The sequence below is a fragment of the Propithecus coquereli genome, unplaced genomic scaffold, assembly GCF_000956105.1.
Source record: "Propithecus coquereli isolate 6110/MARCELLA unplaced genomic scaffold, Pcoq_1.0 Scaffold34, whole genome shotgun sequence".
In the NCBI taxonomy this organism is placed as follows: Eukaryota; Metazoa; Chordata; class Mammalia; order Primates; family Indriidae; genus Propithecus; species Propithecus coquereli.
Window position 1 is genome coordinate 9,252,593 of NW_012149063.1, and position 17,028 is coordinate 9,269,620.

General features: G+C 41.0%; 1 pseudogene; it reads right to left on the reverse strand.

The window, feature by feature from the left end:
- Positions 1–752: 752 nt before the first annotated feature.
- Positions 753–16,253, reverse strand: LOC105815524 (annotated as a pseudogene).
- Positions 16,254–17,028: the final 775 nt, after the last annotated feature.

The following is a 17,028-nucleotide window of genomic DNA, read 5'->3' on the forward strand; positions in this document are numbered from 1 at the left end:
AAGCCTTTGGTAGCAAATGTCAAACCACGCTGAAGTTAACCTGTTTGCTTTTTTAACCCCATTGCTCCAGGATATTTCAAATTCAATACTTTGCAAATGACAACAGACAGGTTTTTCTTTTAATTGTTAGTGAACACCTTTTCCGTATAACTTATAACAAAAGAAAGTATAAAAAACATGGGATTATAACTCTCACTGTGAATTAATCATATCTATTTCAGGCTAGAACTATTAAGTGAACATTGCTTATTAAGAGAACATTGCTTATTAAGAGACCCCTGGATGTTCCGTTTGCCCTTGAACATTAAGCTTGCCAACTCAGAACCAAACGCCCTTGCCATCTAGAAAATTAAAACTACAAGTCGTCCTCACCCTAGTAACCTGTGCAAGTCTCTCTAGGAAACTGGAGGATCTATGTGGTAACTTTAACTTATCTCCTCTGGGCTTTATCAACGGCTTTACCTAAAAAATATTTTCCTTCTGGCAAAATGTAAGTTTAAGTGCAGCTTAAAACTTTGGACATCCCTAAGGAAAAATGACGCCACGAAACGTGGTCGCTGAGCATTTATTTCCTATTTCACTCACACTGATACTGACTCCTCAGATGGCAGCGTCAGCATCATTTTGGAACTGCAAAACAAGACGTGGCACGTCGATTATCTCCAGCCACAGAGCACCCATCTTTCACTGGGCACCGCTAGCAACGTCTTTCGCGCTCGAAGACAAATACTTTTCAGAACTCGCACCTCTCTTTACAAACCTGCGCGGGGCTTTCGGGGGGAGGGGGCGCGAGACTGTGGTGGGAGCCGCTTCTCTTCAGCGACGCGAGGGCGGCTGGGCGTCCGAGCCATTTCCTGCCGATGGCAGAGTCCACTCGGAGCGGCGTGGAGAGGAAGTCGGGCTCTGGTTCCAGGCGGAGCCTCCGCGGTCGGCGCGGGGAGACCCCCGGGCGTGGGCCGGGGTCGGGGCCCGGGAGAAGCGGCTGCCGGTGCCCGCCCGCGCGCCTCGGCAATGACCCGGAGCCGGGCGGCCCCGTGCGGCGGGGAGGGCGGGGGCGAGTCCCCAGGACCGCGGGGCCCTCTGAACTCGGGAGAGCGGGCCGGGCGGGGGAGAGCGCACTCCCGCAGCCGCGCTGTCCAAGCCGGGAACGCACTTGAACCCGCGGCCGGGCCGCTCACCCGCCACCATCGGAGCGCACCCGCGCCCCGTGCGGAGCGGGACGTCGGCCGCGCTCGTCCTTGGCCTCCCGCCGCGGGGCAGCCTGTCCCCGGGCGCCGGCCTGGGGGCCTCGGCGGGCGCCCCGCGGTTTAGCACTGCCGCCGGGGGCCCCGCATGCCACTCCCAGACCCCGAATCTGAAAGCGGAGACCAAGGGCTGCCTGCGGCAAAGCTCGACTTACACTTCATTTTCTTCCGATTTGGAGAAAATGTCACAGGAGAGAGCGAGAGAGAGAGGGAAGAAAACCGTAACTGTAAATATGCTGCGGAGGGGGGCGAGGGCGCGGCGGGCGCGGCGCGGGCATTCCCGGTCTCGCAGCGCGCCCTAGTGGACGCCCTTCCGCTCGCCCGCCGCGCTCCTGCGTCTCCCCGCGCTCATTACAATCCGCTATATATTACTTCTTCCCAAGTATTGACAATGTGTGAGACTCCAGTAACCCCGCAGCTCTTGTCTGTAATCAGCACATTTATTCACATTTAGGGGAAAAAATCCGAATGAAATCCCCGTGACCCTTATTGGGTTACAGTGTCATTTTCCCTGGATCCTCTTTTAAATCCACTCCACACTGCTTCTCTATTACATGCTAATTTAATTTTACTATGGAAGATATTTTCAGCATTTGCTGAGGACAGTAAATTTTGTAGTTTATGTTATTTCACTTTTTATGACTTTTTAACACTTAATAAAATTTTATTAGAGCACTTTTGTGTTTACAAGGCCACAAAACTCTTGGCAGGTTGTCAGAAGTCCTTTTTATTATGATCCTACTGATATACTGCGAGTAATGAAATAATCATGTCCAGAAATGTATCAAAGGCCAGAGGGATTATCCCACTTAATAGCTCCACAGATGCGCCCAGAAGAATGCGGACACGCGGCAGGACGGGCGGAGAGGCTGCGGGAAGAAGGAGGCAGTCCCTATCCTTTCTTTAGCATTTCGGTTGCTTTCCTGAAAGGCTCCATGCAGGGTCATGTGACTTTCTGCGGTCTCAATAAAAAAAAAAAAAAAAGAATTTATTCTATTGCAAAATGTGCTTTTCTTTTTATTCTCCTTGTGTGGGCATTTAAGGCTGTTCCAGTGGCAGTGGGGCTGGCTCAACATACCCGTATCAGTCACTTTCCTCTCATTTCTAAGTGTACTTTTGTGGCATTTAAGCAGCCGATGGTGACATTGGTGTTGAGCGGTGTGGCTTCCACAGCACATACTGAAGACATTGGGAGGGACCCAGGAGGGCACAAGGTGGTGTTTTAAGGTCCTTCCCCTCCTGCCAAACAACACCTTTTTCTGTTGCTTTTGGTTTTACTTTGTTTTGCAAAACAGGGGAACAGTGACTTAAGGACTGCTTTCTGCCTTATGCCAGAGAGCAGTGTGCTGCTTTTATTTTATTTTTATTTTTTTAGTAAGACTTGCTATGAGAAGGACTGAGAAATTGCAGCTTTTATTTCTTTTTAAAAAACTATTTCTTTTTCTTTTAAATAGATATGTGATCATTTAACACATGGGTGTTAAGTTCATTCTTGCTGCAAGAGAAGGCCATTGTACTTCCTGACCCTGAAAGCAAGGTGGGTGGCTTTGTTTTATAATTAAATTTTCTATCTTCAGCTTCATATTTCTCTTTCTCTGTTGTTTCCTAAAAAGTGTATCAACGTGATAAAAGAGATGAGGAATGGACTCATAAAAGGAGTGATTTTGAAATTACTGTTGCTACATCCATAGCACATGTTCTTCTGAACTTTGGCTTTGAAGAATTTGGGAGGTGTTTTTTACAAGCAAGTGTGTATGTGTACATGTATGTGTGTGTGTGTTTCATGTTCCAGCATAATCACATTAGGATTTGATAATCTGTCATGGTTTAAAACAGCCCCTCTCTCTCGATCGCCTCCATCACACGCATGTGTGTACTCTCCATTCGGATATATATCAGGCTGCTCGTGAGGGCTCTTTGATTTCAACTTCAAGGGAGCAATTTAGTTCTTCGTATGTCGTTTGCTAACCATGGACAAAACTTAGAGCCTGTCTAATAATCTACTGTGTGCCCAGGATGGTCCAGATTCTGAAAAGAACATATGAAGGATTGCGCTCATCCCTTAAAAAAAATTATGTCCTAAAACTATTGGGGCAGCCATTTTCCTTCTTTTATGGTGTTTTCCATTTACAAATATGAGGCAATTTTTTTCCAAATTATTTGTCTTTCTCAAATTGTTTCTCTAACAGTTGAAGAACTAGGAAAGGAAGCGATGTTAGGCTCTGAGTAAACATTTTTCCTCCATTCTGGTTATTACTCATGGTTTGTGTTCTTCACTTTTTATTGCAAGAGATATAAGATTGGGCAGAGAAAAAGGTTCAGATTTTAGCTCTCCGAATTCCAGAGTGTTTTACATAAGGAAATTTATGCTTAAGCGTAGAAATCAAGAGAAGCATATTAATTTTCATTCAGCTATAAAGTGATAGTTCAATTTTGTATGTAATTTGTGTCTAGGACAATTTAAATAATACTTCAAAGGCTGCAATAGCTTTCAACTTAGAAATCTGTTTTATTAGATCATGAAGTAACCCTCCCCTAAGGTAGATCTTTGTAATGCATCAGAGTATGTTTATAACTCTTATGCAAAAAAGTAAGAGAGATTGGCTTAAATACGATAACTGATGACACACAGCTTGGTTAGTGCCCATAGGGATTTCAGAGTTCCTTCTGAGGTCTTCGGAGCTGAAAGGAAAGGAAAGAGTGAAGCCCCAATCCTGTGGGCTAGGGAATCCATCTTCAAAAAGAGGAATAAAGGAACGAAGCCAGAGGCATGCAACAGTCCCCTCCTGTGACCAGGTGCTGTCAGGAAGCAGGAAGGTATGGGGGTTAGAAGAGCAGCCCCTAGAACCACTTGACTTTGTTCTGCTCCGGTTCTGCTGTGTATTACTTGTGTGGTCTTATTATCTAACCTCTCTGTGCTTAGTTTTTTCATCTGTAAAACAGGACCGTTACTAATATCTCCCTCCTAGTTTTGTTGATAGGTTAAAAGAGTTAACTCATACGGAATGCTTAAAACAGACCCCAAATGCTTCTTAGAGTAAACTCCAGGAAGACTGACATATCCATCACCTGGCACAGTGTCTGGCACATAGTAGGTCAATACATATTTGTTGGATGAATGTTGATTGTTATTTCATTGACTGCCCTAGTGGGTTCAGGGGTGACCCATGAGACAATAATCGAGGCACTGTCAGTCTCAGGGGTGGACTTGACTCTGTTGAGAGTGGACAGCACTCCAAGAAAAGTTGTGTCCGTGCCACAACTGTGAGTTTCTATGGGTTTCTATGTTGTTTCCTTGATCAGCAACTGGGCTATAAAGTTTTTGAAGAAAGAGAGAGTCCAAAATTTTGAGGGATCTCTATACCACTCAGCACAGTGCTTTGTACTTAAGTAACAGATAATTGATAAGACAATCTAATATACTACACATATCAAAGTTGTGTGTATTATAACTTATTATTCAATAAACAGTAGTTGCAGACACTATGCTAAATCCTTTGCACACATTGTTTCATTTCATCCTCATACTAATCTTCACACAGGTAGTTATCAAAACCCCTATTTTACAGGTAAGGAATTATGAGGCTCAGAGATGTCTGGTGGCTTTTCCAAGGTCACACAGCTAGTAAGTGACAGAGCTGGGAGTTTAACCCAGGTCTATGGGAATGTAAAACCTATGCAGCTAGCACTCCTCTACACTGCCTCCCAATCTGTTTGGCTTTATAGAGACACTAATCAACTTGGTCATTTACAATTATTGTGTAAACTGTGATGAAAATGGAAGTGATTAAGGCTGGGACCCAGGCCTATTATTCTTGAATGATCTTGAATCTTGTGCAATGATTAGAATGCTGGGTTGAGGCGGGTGAGACTCAGGTTGGCTCCCAGGGCCTTTCCTGTCCTCAGCTCCTTCCACTGCTACAAACAGATGTCTGAAAAGGCCTACAGGAGAAGTCAGAGTTACTTTTTCTCCCCTTTGGAAAAATATGATTAAGCTGAATTTACCTCATGTATATTAAAATATCAAGTGAGCAGATTTACATGTCAGTTAAAGACTAAGAAAGCAGAACTCGGACAAGTGGGTGGCAGATCAGTTTTTCCTTTTAACCAAAAGGTTTTAATGGACTTTAAAGATACCCTTCTCCCAAGATACTTGATGGGTGTTCTGACCATTTCAGGGAACAAAGAACAGCCTGAGACCATAAGGAAATCCTTGGTCCGTGTACGAGGTTATTTAGTGAATGAGAGTAACGCAGGAGTGTTCTGCCTTAACCACATGATTAATTCTGCACCCTTGAAACAAATAAATCCAGAATCCTGGAAGAGGAAAGTAAGGATCCCAGGAGTTGTTCTAGGGAGTGCTCAACATCCCCTTAGTGAAAACTCCATCCCAGGATAAATTTCAGAAGCGGCTGATGAAACGATGAAAGCCACTGGCCACTACTGGGTAAATGCTACACTTTTCCTGAGAAGAAAGGGCTCATCAGTCTTAGGTTTAGTGAAACTCCACAGCCAAAACACTTAGAATTAATCTTTGACTTGTGACTTCGTGACTGTTATTGCTGGGAGAGGGGGAGAGAAAGAGGGAGGAAATGAGGGATACCTTGGACCAGCTCCTGAGTCCACAGACACAAAGCTCCCCGCATACACGCAGAATCTGGGACTCTAAGCCTCCGCTGACCGCTCAGGAATCTAGGGCAGTACCAGGCCTTGGTGGCCTTGCTGGGAAAGAGTCCTGGGGTTTGCCAGTCCCCTGACACACATGACTCTTTTCTGTCTCTGAGTTTTCCTTTTTGAAAGAGAAAAGTAATCAGACGTTTAATTCATGTTTATGGTGTTTTTGCAGTTAAGGATATACTTATAGCTAGTTTTGAGCTCTTCACTATGAAGTCTGGATAATTTTTTTAAATAGATGAGGAACGTGTGTCTTGATCAATGTTTGATAAAAGCAAGGGAAAACTAAAAAAGCAACGTCAAGCGTTCAAATTCAATTTCATAGAAGTAAAAATGTAGCACTATGTACCTTAAAATCAAGCTTAGAAATCTCTAGAAAGAACAACAAGCGAATAGATGCTCAACCCATGTTGCAGCAGACATAATTTTAAGCCATCAACACTTTTAAGGACCTTGAACCATTTTCTTCAAATTTGACTTGCCTTTCTTTCTGCATCTGTGAATTTGCCAAGTTAAGGTTTATTGCTATAACAGGTTTTGAATGATAGTGCATCTCTTTTGAAAAGGTCTGAGTACTTTTTGATTATTTGATGGAAAGAATGTACGCTTTTTCCATTTTAAGTATCTTTCAAACCAACAGCTCTGATATATATGAAATCTTTAAAAAATGTATTCACCCTTTTTAGGCTAAAACCATGAAAGTCATGAGTGGTTGCTGAAAGGATGTTTTGAATGAAATGGTTTCTCACCTCTAATCTCTGCAACTAGCCTGTGGATCAGACCTTATTCCAAAGTTTCAGAATCTAGAACAAATGCAGATTTATTCTAGATGATCAGAAAGGCCAAAATACAAAACCTTAGGCAATAAAGCAGTGAGCACAGGGGCCGGCTCCCAGGACAGGAAGCCACTGGAATCTGGTTGCTAGGAGACACTCGTCTTTCACTGGCAGCTGGAAGATGTCCTTGAGCGTGGCTTCCCCTGTGGTTGGCTTTGGACAAGCCGTGAATCAGACTGTCCCCAATAGTGCCGCCCTCCCAGCAGGGCCCACCAGCCCACGGCGCAGGTGTCACTGAGCGGCAATGATGGGTCCTATTCCCTTAGAAAGTTTCTTACCCATACCTGATTTTCTGATGTAGCCTTCTGAAATCAGCAAGCATTTGATATGTCTACTATTTGATATGGTTATAAGAATATGGAAAAATAGCTTCCCGGGTAATAATTTAGGGCATTTTTTTTTTTATTTTACAAAATAAAATTACCTCCTAAATTATATGAAGCAGCCTACAGGTGCAGTAAGAAAAAAAGAGAGATGAGATAATTAGTTCGTGGTAATTAAAAGGTTTCCTAGAGGAGAGGTCACCAGAGTGGGAGGCTTCTCCTGGGGAAGAACGAGTCTGGCGGATGAACACCACGCCTGCTGCAGGGAGCGCTCTCAAAAGGCCCTGCGGGGCAACGTGCTTGTCTGTCTTGTTCACAGAAGCGACCCCCCGCCCCCAGCACACAGGACGGTACTCGGCAGGGTACGTGCTCAGTGTTCACGGGCTGTAGGAGTGAAGGAAGGTGCAGGAGGGCGCGCAGTGGGAGCCTGGTGGTCGCCAGGTGTTCCAGGGAAAAGCCAGTGGAAAGAATGCTCAATGAAGAAGGCTAGCCTCATTGTTGTTTGAGCACCAAGTCTGTATCAGAAAATGGTGAAAAATGAGATGGGCTGGGTGAGGTGCAGCCCATTATGAAAGCTCTTAAAAACCAAACAGAAAATGGCTTCAAAAATTAGGGAGCTACTGTGGGATTGTGAGCCTGGTGGAGATAAAAATTTTACGGTTTACAAATGCTCTTTCAAATGCATTATCTCTTGAATATGTGCAGTTTATTATATGTCAATTATAACTCAATAAAGCTGTTAAAAATACATAATCTCATTAGATGTTCAATATTTGGTGAAATGGACCTTGTCATTATTTCAATTTTACAGATGAGGAAACTGAGACCCACGGAGGTCCGTGGCTTGCCCAAGTTCATAGGAATCAGGTCACAAGCCAAGGCTTCCAGGTCTTCTGCCTCCACACGCCCCATTCGCTCCTTTCTGATCTCTGCCCTCTGCGGAGGGACTTGGGACAAGGCCGGCCCGAGGCTGGGGAAGGCAGTTTTCTCCTTCTCCTTCTCCCTTGCTTCATTCATCTTACCTTTCCTTTCCCATTCTTTCTCCTTCCCAGCCAGCGTCTCAGCGTCGGAGTGACGCCCTGCTAAGCCACACGCGTGGGGAGGGGGGGGCTCCTTTGCTGTCATAGGTGCTGTAGGGCCAGCTTAGGGGCAAGGCTGTGCCGTCTGGGACAGGAAGGGCAGCACCTTTGGATCTGAAATATTACATCTGTGGCCCCTCTTTGGAGAGATCTGATGTAAAAGGGAACACAAAGAATGAGATATGGAGCCCATAATATAGTACAAAGATTTGGACAATACATGGGAATGTGGCATTTAAAAGCACATTAACTGCCCTGTGAATTGTATTTAACTCACGCTAGTTTTGAGCCCAGGGCCTCGTGAAGCAAAACCTGGGCAAAACCCTGCAGTTGGTTTGTGAATAATCTTACTTTTTGATATTCTTATTATTACAATTAATATTGACAAATTAATTCTAAAAAAGTGGATTAAGTGAATAGGAGTCAATAAATTTCGTTTTTCGTTAAATGGGAAAGGATCATTTTATTTTTGAAGTTTTTATTCTATTTTCATAATAAAACACCGTGGCCCCAAGGAAAAAGTTTTTTTTTTTCTAGTTTGGCAGTCAGTGTGTTAAACATGCATTTAAACGACCATCTGAATGGTCTTCCAGACCTGGCTTCGAAAGCAGTCACGCAAACCTCACCTGTGTGTAGTGATAATCATTTAGATTTTGACTTGAATATTAAATGGCCTCAACTATAAGCAACCAGATCACATTAGAGAGGAAGCATAGTCCTGTGGACTTTGGAGGTAGATGACTTTGAAGTTGGAATCTGCATTTTACCATTACTAGATGTTATTAGCATTGGATGTTAATTAGCCTCTGTGAGCCTCAGTTTCCCTATCTGTAAAAGGGCAACAATGAGTCCTATTTAACAGGTTTGTTGTGGCAATTAGATAACAAAATGACTGTAAGGTATGGTGCACAGTGGCAGGCATGCAGTGAGCCCTCGTCAAGTGAATGGTGGCGCTGACATCATCATCAGCTCATCTCCATCAGCACCATTATCTGAAGCACTCTGGCCTAGTCCATGACATTAGAGAAAAACAGTCTTATTCGTTATGGCTGTTGGACTCTCCCAAGGCTGAAAGTTATATTTATAATGCTACAACTCTGATACATTTTTTCCCTTAACAGTTCCTTCAGCATCCTTTCTTTTCTAACCAACTTGCACATATAGAGTTGTTTAGCAGATGACACCAAAGAGTTTCTTAGTAAATATTTGTTGAGTGAATGTATAAAATAAGCAACACCACATCCAAAGCAAGTTTACTTTCTTCCATTGATTCCAGTGAAGACTCTTTTTTTTCATTAAGGGGATGGTGGTGGTTGGTACATGGTATTGTTGATAAACAGGAGTGACATGGTACATGTGGTCTGTGTGTTCCGGGACTACTGGCCCATGAAACCAATCATTCAGAAATTCCTATTCATTATATTGCAAAGCAACCAGCTGCAAAAGCAAAATCTAGTTGTTAACTAGATCTAGTTGTTAACTAGTTCTTTTATGGAAAATATTAAGGTTGGCAGGAATTTTTTCACTGATTCCCCTTCTCTCGTCCCACCCAGAACCCCAGTCTGCATCACGGGTATAGACAAGCTGTAAAACATTAGTATCAAGCAGTTGAATACATGGCAAATGGGAGTAGAATTAAGACAAACAAACAAACAACAGCAAGGAGGTCAAGAAGCCTGCTGGGGTGAAAGACAGTTTGGGATGACAAGACACATCTTCCCAAGGGGCATTATACAAACAAATGGAAGCAAGAGTCTCTTCTTAGTAACAGTCAGACATATACACACCCTTTCGTCTTTTGGTTATACATTAAAGGTAAAAGAAATTTTTAAGTACAGGGCCTATATTTTCCTTTATTATCAGAGGCTCTTCTTTCAGATTCTACCAAGAACACTAGTGCTAGTAGTAATCTTGAACAGGTTCTAAGATCCTGGGAAACCTCGCTTAGCTTCAGAGCGGAAGCTCAGATTGCCATGCCAGAACCTAGTTTCAGGCCCCTACTGGGACCAGTCACTGCCACTGGTTCTGTCTTGAGCGATCTAACCTGGGAATCTGGCTCTATATTTCTTTGAATGTGCTCAGCCCAAGGGGTTCATCCTAAAGCAATATCAGACTAGACCACCAGACCTCTGTCTGAGAAACACTGTTTTTTCCCAGCACACTTTTTCCCATCCATCCATCCCTCCCTCCATCCATCCATCCTTTCAACAAATATCCTCTCACAGGTTCTGTACTAGGAAAGGTATAATAGTTATACCATGTCTGTCTTCTTGACTACTTTATCTCCAAAACTTAGCCCCTACCCGGCATAGGCTAACCATTGAAGGAATATTTGTTCAAAAAATGAATGAACAGTTCTAAAATGCCCACTATGTGTTGAATAGAGGCGTATGGATTTGACCAAACACAGTTCCTGCCTTCTTGTTGTTCACAGTTATTTTTAAGGGTGGCTTTGTACCCCATCAGACAAAAATAGGTTTCAGGGTTGCTAATGCTCTCTTTCTATTCAACTGACTGGCTGTTTCAATAATTGCCTGCATAATGCACTAAAACAGACGCACAGTTCCCTTCAGAGAGAAATGAGAAACAAACCAAACAGCTTCACATCAGACAAATTCTGATCATTTCTTCCTAAAGTGCTCAGCACCTTCAGTCACTAATGGTTGTAAGAGACATTGGGGACACTAATCTTAATGCGCCATTTCCTACAGGTCTTGTTAGTTCCTAAAACCATCTGTAAGAAGTTATTGTATTTGGCTTTCTTAAGCCATATTTTTTAAGCAAGACATTTAATTAGCGCTTGTTAAGATGTTTCGAGTGCTTTGGCCACTTCTCTCACCCCTGCTGTTTCTTCTTGGTCAGCACATTTTCTGGAAGTGTTGCTTCCGGGGAAAGGGCATACGATGCATCTCTGTTTGGAGGATTGCTACCCGTAGCCACATGAGGCAAGTCTCTGAGGGCAATTGGAGAGACCGTCCGTCCGGCTGTGCAGAAAACGGCCTCCGTGTTCACAGCGGCTACTTTGAAAGGCTTCTGGTTTTGACATTTTTCTGGAGAAAGCTGAGACCTCAAAATCGGTTTGAAACCAACAACTAAAGGCATGTACAGTGGAGTCCTAGAGAAGAATGTCACAAAAGGGAAATGTATTTGAAGTATTAAATCCAAGCACCTTTGTAAAAAGGAGTTTGCTTGTAAGGACATAATTTCTTAGTTGCTCTAAGAGACCCTATGAAAACTGCAAAATAGCTCATGACACTGAAAAATCCACCAATACTCACTAAAAGAATAAATAGGTTGAATGTAGTTACATTATTTTGCACATATTTAATACCACAAATTAATTAAAACTTCAAACTGTTTTACAAAATAAGACATTTTTACTGAATTTCCCTCCAAAACTTTTATCTATATTTGGATTAGAATGGCTTGATATTTATACTATTTTATGAATCACAAATGCACATCAAATCTGGTTATACTTATTTTAACACAATATGGAATCTGTGAAATGAAATGTGTATCTAGATAGGTTAAAAAACGTCATGTAATCTACTAAGAGAACCTGTTCCTATTTTTTTCTGAAACACGTATTTCAAAAGGAACAAAAAGCAAAAGGCTGCATGTCGATTACTGCTTTAATAATAATTAAAACAAATTTTCCTTCTCTTTGAATTTTATTGTGCTCCTTTAAGGTAATCCTTGATGAAGGGAGAAGTGCAATGAATGTAATATAGAGTTAGCCAAATTATTAAGTCTCCATATTCCACATGTAAAGTAATTTCTATTGGAATCCCTTTTGCCTCTTCAATCTAAACATTTACATATACTGAAGGCGTCAGTGAAGGATTAGCGTTTGGCACTGGGTGTCAAAACATTTCCTGCTGGGCTCTCAACCACTAACAAGCTTTTTTGTTTGGGTAGGAGGTAATGGGGAGGGAAGGGGAGAAGAAGGGTTGAGTTGGCCAACTCTTGACATCTGAAATCTTTATCAGTCACAGTAACTTTTTCGGTGTGTGTTGATGATTTGTGGTATTGTTGTTTATCCGTATATCATTCACTCAGACTCTCTGTTTAGATGCAGAGGTCTCAAGACCATCTGCAATCTTGATGGGTAGTTGTAGCAGCCCAGCCAGACATCTGGCTGTCAGTTATAATTGCATCCCTGTCCCTAAAGTTGTTAGAGTCTTCTGATTCCCTTTGAAAGTTCTACTGCGATGCACCACAGTTTCGGGCTGTTGATGTGAGAGATCGAGTCAATTCCTGGCTTTAGTCTAGTTGGAAACAAGATTTATGAAATTAATCCATTTTGCTGGAAGGGTGGTTGTTTTTGTCTGCATTGAGTTTAATGATACGTCAGTTTGCTCTGCAGCCTGTAGGACTCACTCTTTGAACACAGAGAGAAATAGTGCATCCGAAAAGTATTTTCATGGTGTTGCCATGTTTACTGTTTCCTGTTGTCTTTGCCTGAAAGTGTTTCAGCAAAAATTAGGGTTGAGCATAAAAACATTTGAGCCAGGGGATGAAAGGAGTTGTTATTACGTTTCCTCTCCAGGTTAGCCTGGTTGCCTTTGATTTAAGCACTATAGACTTAGGACAGGATATGACACCAATTAAAAACATGAAACTTAATTTTTGGACTAAACAATCACATAATCCTTCTTCTGGTATCTGGTTGAGGGTTACTGACATGACATTTATTTTTCAGCCACAATCCTAAATTTATTGGGTTGGCTTTATTTAAGGTACATGGGGCAACTAATATTAGTGCACGTAAAAGCCTAGCAATGTCTCAAAATTGTAAAGCAGCTATTATAAAGAGAACATATTTTTTCCTGATGACTGTCAACACGAGGTCAAGAACGCATGTAAACTTATTCCATGAGCCCTGGACTCATTCTTCTCGGTTGGAGGCAGATTTTGATTTAAGATCTAAATTTCAAAACAAATCAATTAATTTTATCTCATAAAGTACAATGGGGAAAAATTTTACTAACAATCTCTCCTTAGCCTTAAATTTAAATTGCATTGCTGTCAAGAGAGTTTTACTATTTATTGAAAATCAAGTTTAGATAGTTATCACAAAATAATACATTAATTGTTTAAAAACATGAAAAATAATGTACTGTATTTCAGTAACATTTAAATCACACAAGTGAATATTAGTGTTTAATTTTAATGCAAAAATAATTAAAATGAAGGCATGCAAATATAATGAGCCAGGTCAGCCTCCCCATCTTTTCACTTTGACACCTTGTTTAACTCTAGCTAATGATGCTATGAAAAAAGTATTAGCGGTTTCAGTTCAGCCCCTGGTGGTCTATGTCACATATTGCATAACCTGCTGGTGGGTCCTACAGGGCTATTTCTCATTTGCAGACAGTAGCCTTTTATAGTTCAGTCTGGAAGTGGGGGGGATCTTGGAGGGAGGGTGGCCTGTTTTAACCTATTTATTATGTACTTGAAAATAGTGAAAATGTTTATAGAAAGGAGTCAAATTAAATTTTGTAAGACACTTTAGTGCATTTATATGTTCAGGTTTGAACCTACAACTCTATACTAAGTGCTCAAGTAAAGTCATTATGTTTAAAAGAAAAAAGTCGCTTATGACTTCTAATCCATGTGGAAAATTACCAAAGACTGCAATTTTTCTAACCACGAACTTTCTCATTTCCCATGTGCAGTTGGTTAGCTCCTCACTATATCCCCAAGGAGTCTGTGTGATTCTGAAGCACTGCAGAAAAATGAGAATTTCCACACTTAGAAAGAGCCAAGGCAGCATTTGTAATGATTAAAAATAAGAGCAGAAGAAGTGAAAGAGGAAGGAAAGATTGGCCCTCAGGTTTCTTTCTCCCCTGTGAAAAATGGGTTCACAGGGGAGAGTCAAATGTGGGCTTGCTTTTAATTTTTATAGGACATTAGGGGGAGAAAATAAAAAGAAAAAGAATAGTAACTCTCTTAAATTTCCTAACTCGAAGTTGCTTGCAGTGAATGCTAAAATGAAAAGAGTCGTCAAGGCCAAATTCAGTCTACAGCTTTTGTGAACTGTTAGAAGCAATTTCCAGGAACTGTGCTTTTTACTTAGGTTTGCTTTCACTCTCAGCTTGAGTGTTAATTTTTGACTAGTCCTTTCTATCCTTTCCTCGAATGTACACAGCCGGATTCCTCCAGCATTCCTTTCTCTCTCTCTCTCTCTCTCTCTCTCTCTCTCTCTCTCTCTCTCTCTCTCTCTCACACACACATATATATTTAAAGAAAGCAAATCCCTAGCCATTCGCTAACAGTATTTTAAAAAGCAGCTTGATAGCTGGATTAGAGAATAGAATTCTTTCAAACACAACTCTTGTGGGCACAATGTGTTAACTGTTTTTTGTGCCACGATTTTATTGTATGCTAGCGGACGGCAAAATGGTGGTTCCAGCATTTTGTTGTATAAGGGCTTCTTCACATTCAGCCTCCGATCGAAGAACCATTTTGTATACCAATAGAAAAGCCAGATCTCTCGGCCTGGGAGACTGATTAAATAAAGCATACGCACAAATCCTCCACTCACTGCTTTGCAGATGCTTAAGCAAAATTTTAGATAAGTAAGGACAAAGAGAACAAATCCTGGTTAAAATTAAAAATGCAACAGAAATGATATTTCAGTTAAATACGTAACTCCATGGTGTTCGGAAATGCATATGTTATTAAAAGATCTTCTAACATCACAGTTAGTAAGCTACCTTGAGAAAAGATCCAAGACAGGGTTAGCATAGAGAATGTGAATGTTTTACTTGTGAATAAACGATCTTTCCAGATCAAGGTTGAGGTCATTGGTAAGCTAGTTTAGGTGAGCTCATTCCACAGTTATTTGCACATGCAAATTGGGGTTCCAATTTTTAAAATATGACAGCCTTTTGTTCATGAGATGAGCTTTGATTAACTTCTTAAAATATGAATAGTAGAATAATTGAACAATGTACCTTTGCTAATAGTACTCAGTTTTAATTAGCTCCTAAATAGAACCAAAGCTAAAATGGATTTTTACTTACCCTTAACTGGATTTCAAATTGGAGACAGATAAATTTGACTAGGAGAAGATTTTGACATTGCACTCTATTACCTGCTGCTGAATTAACACTCTCTTTTGTCTGAAGAAAAACATCTTCCTCTCAATGAGGTATATATTTTTAAACTGAAGAAAATTGAGGCTCATAGCATATAGTATTTGGTTGTTCGGGATTTTTTTCCCTTTTGACTACAGTTGCCAAACATGGGAGATTATAAAAACGATCGTGCTTCATAAAATAGACCTGCAGCAACACTGTTTATGGCACACACAACAATATTATTTTCTGCTGTTTGGTGTGCAGAAGTTGTAAATAGGAAAATGTGTAAGCTATTAAATCTAGTAGCAATAGGACTCTTAAAGCAAGGTTTATTATACCAATGCCTGAGAAGCCTTACTTTTTTATCTGTGTGTGTTAAATTTTCGTGTTTGCAACAGTATTTTAGCTTTGGAGCCATTATCTGGCAGCATCTTGGAGAAAAAAAAAAAAAGAAATGGACAGATGTCCATAAACAAAGGGCTCCACCTGGTGGTAAAGAGGAGGTATGAAATGTTGATGAAGAGAACTAATGCTGCAAAGGCAAACAGATGTTAGGGCCGCATTGTGTGTGTGTGTGTGTGTGTGTGTGTGTGTGTGTGTGTGTGTGTGTGTATGTGCGTGTGTGTCTTGTAATGAATATGTTTGAAGGAAAGAATGACACAATCCTCCAAATTTGAATTTGAGTGTTATTATAGCTTTACGGCTAATATTATTTGATTATTTCAGGTTCAATCCTTCCATTTACAAATTATTTTATTCCAAATGCATATGTCTGAGCAGATATTAACATATGACCCTGACAGATATTGAGCACAATAGAAAGAAAACTATCCATATCATCTGATCGTCTTGCTTTTTAGTGGAATGCCATCTAGCAGACACATTTAAACAAAGAAAGCATTTGTTCCAACACAAGGGTGTGGGTGGCTTTGTGGCTCACCTTGTCAGGAAGTCCTGGAAAGCACGTGCTGCCGAGCTCAGTCAGGGGAGGGAACAGTTTCAAATCCATGACGAACAGAAAAATTGCTCATTTTTAAATGCCATTTGTGGCTGAAATGTTGAAGAATTTGAATCTACGTATTGTGATTCTTCCACCTTTTCAAACTCTAAAATTAGGACAGGAATTACATATATCAAATGCTATGCAAAATGTAAAATAGGCATGCGTTTATGGCTTTCTACGTAAGGTGGAAATTAAATCTTCAGCCTCCAATAAAATTGTATTTCTGTAATAAAACTGCTGCACCTTGACTCTAGACTACATTGAATCCCAAATTAAACACCCCATTTACTGTACGGTAACAAGCAAAAGGGTTTGCTACACTGAACAATATTACAGGTAGGAAAAAACATATTCTATTTTCCTTTACCATCTATGGGGTGTCCACCAAAACAGGCTCATTCCCCATCTCTTCTTTCTTAGAACACAGTGTATTTTGATGAGGGAAATTTTTAAGTTTCGTCTTTCATTGCTAAAATTTATATTTCTTCCTAAATTATATAAAGCAGCATAGGTGACTAGGCTTAAAAAAGTCAATCAAGTAGGATATTTACTACAAAATGTCCTACTGCATTTCATGGATAACTCGGCTGATAAGCAGAAACAGCTGGTGTGCTAAAGGCTACGTACGTTTCTTTACACATTATATATAGTGTAAATGCTTTTCTCTGTGACGTACACATGCCGTTCACTACATATCCACATCTGAAGCGCCCACATACTGCTACATAATCTATGAACGTTTTAAGCTTAGAATCTGTTAATATATGTTCTGTGTTTATCT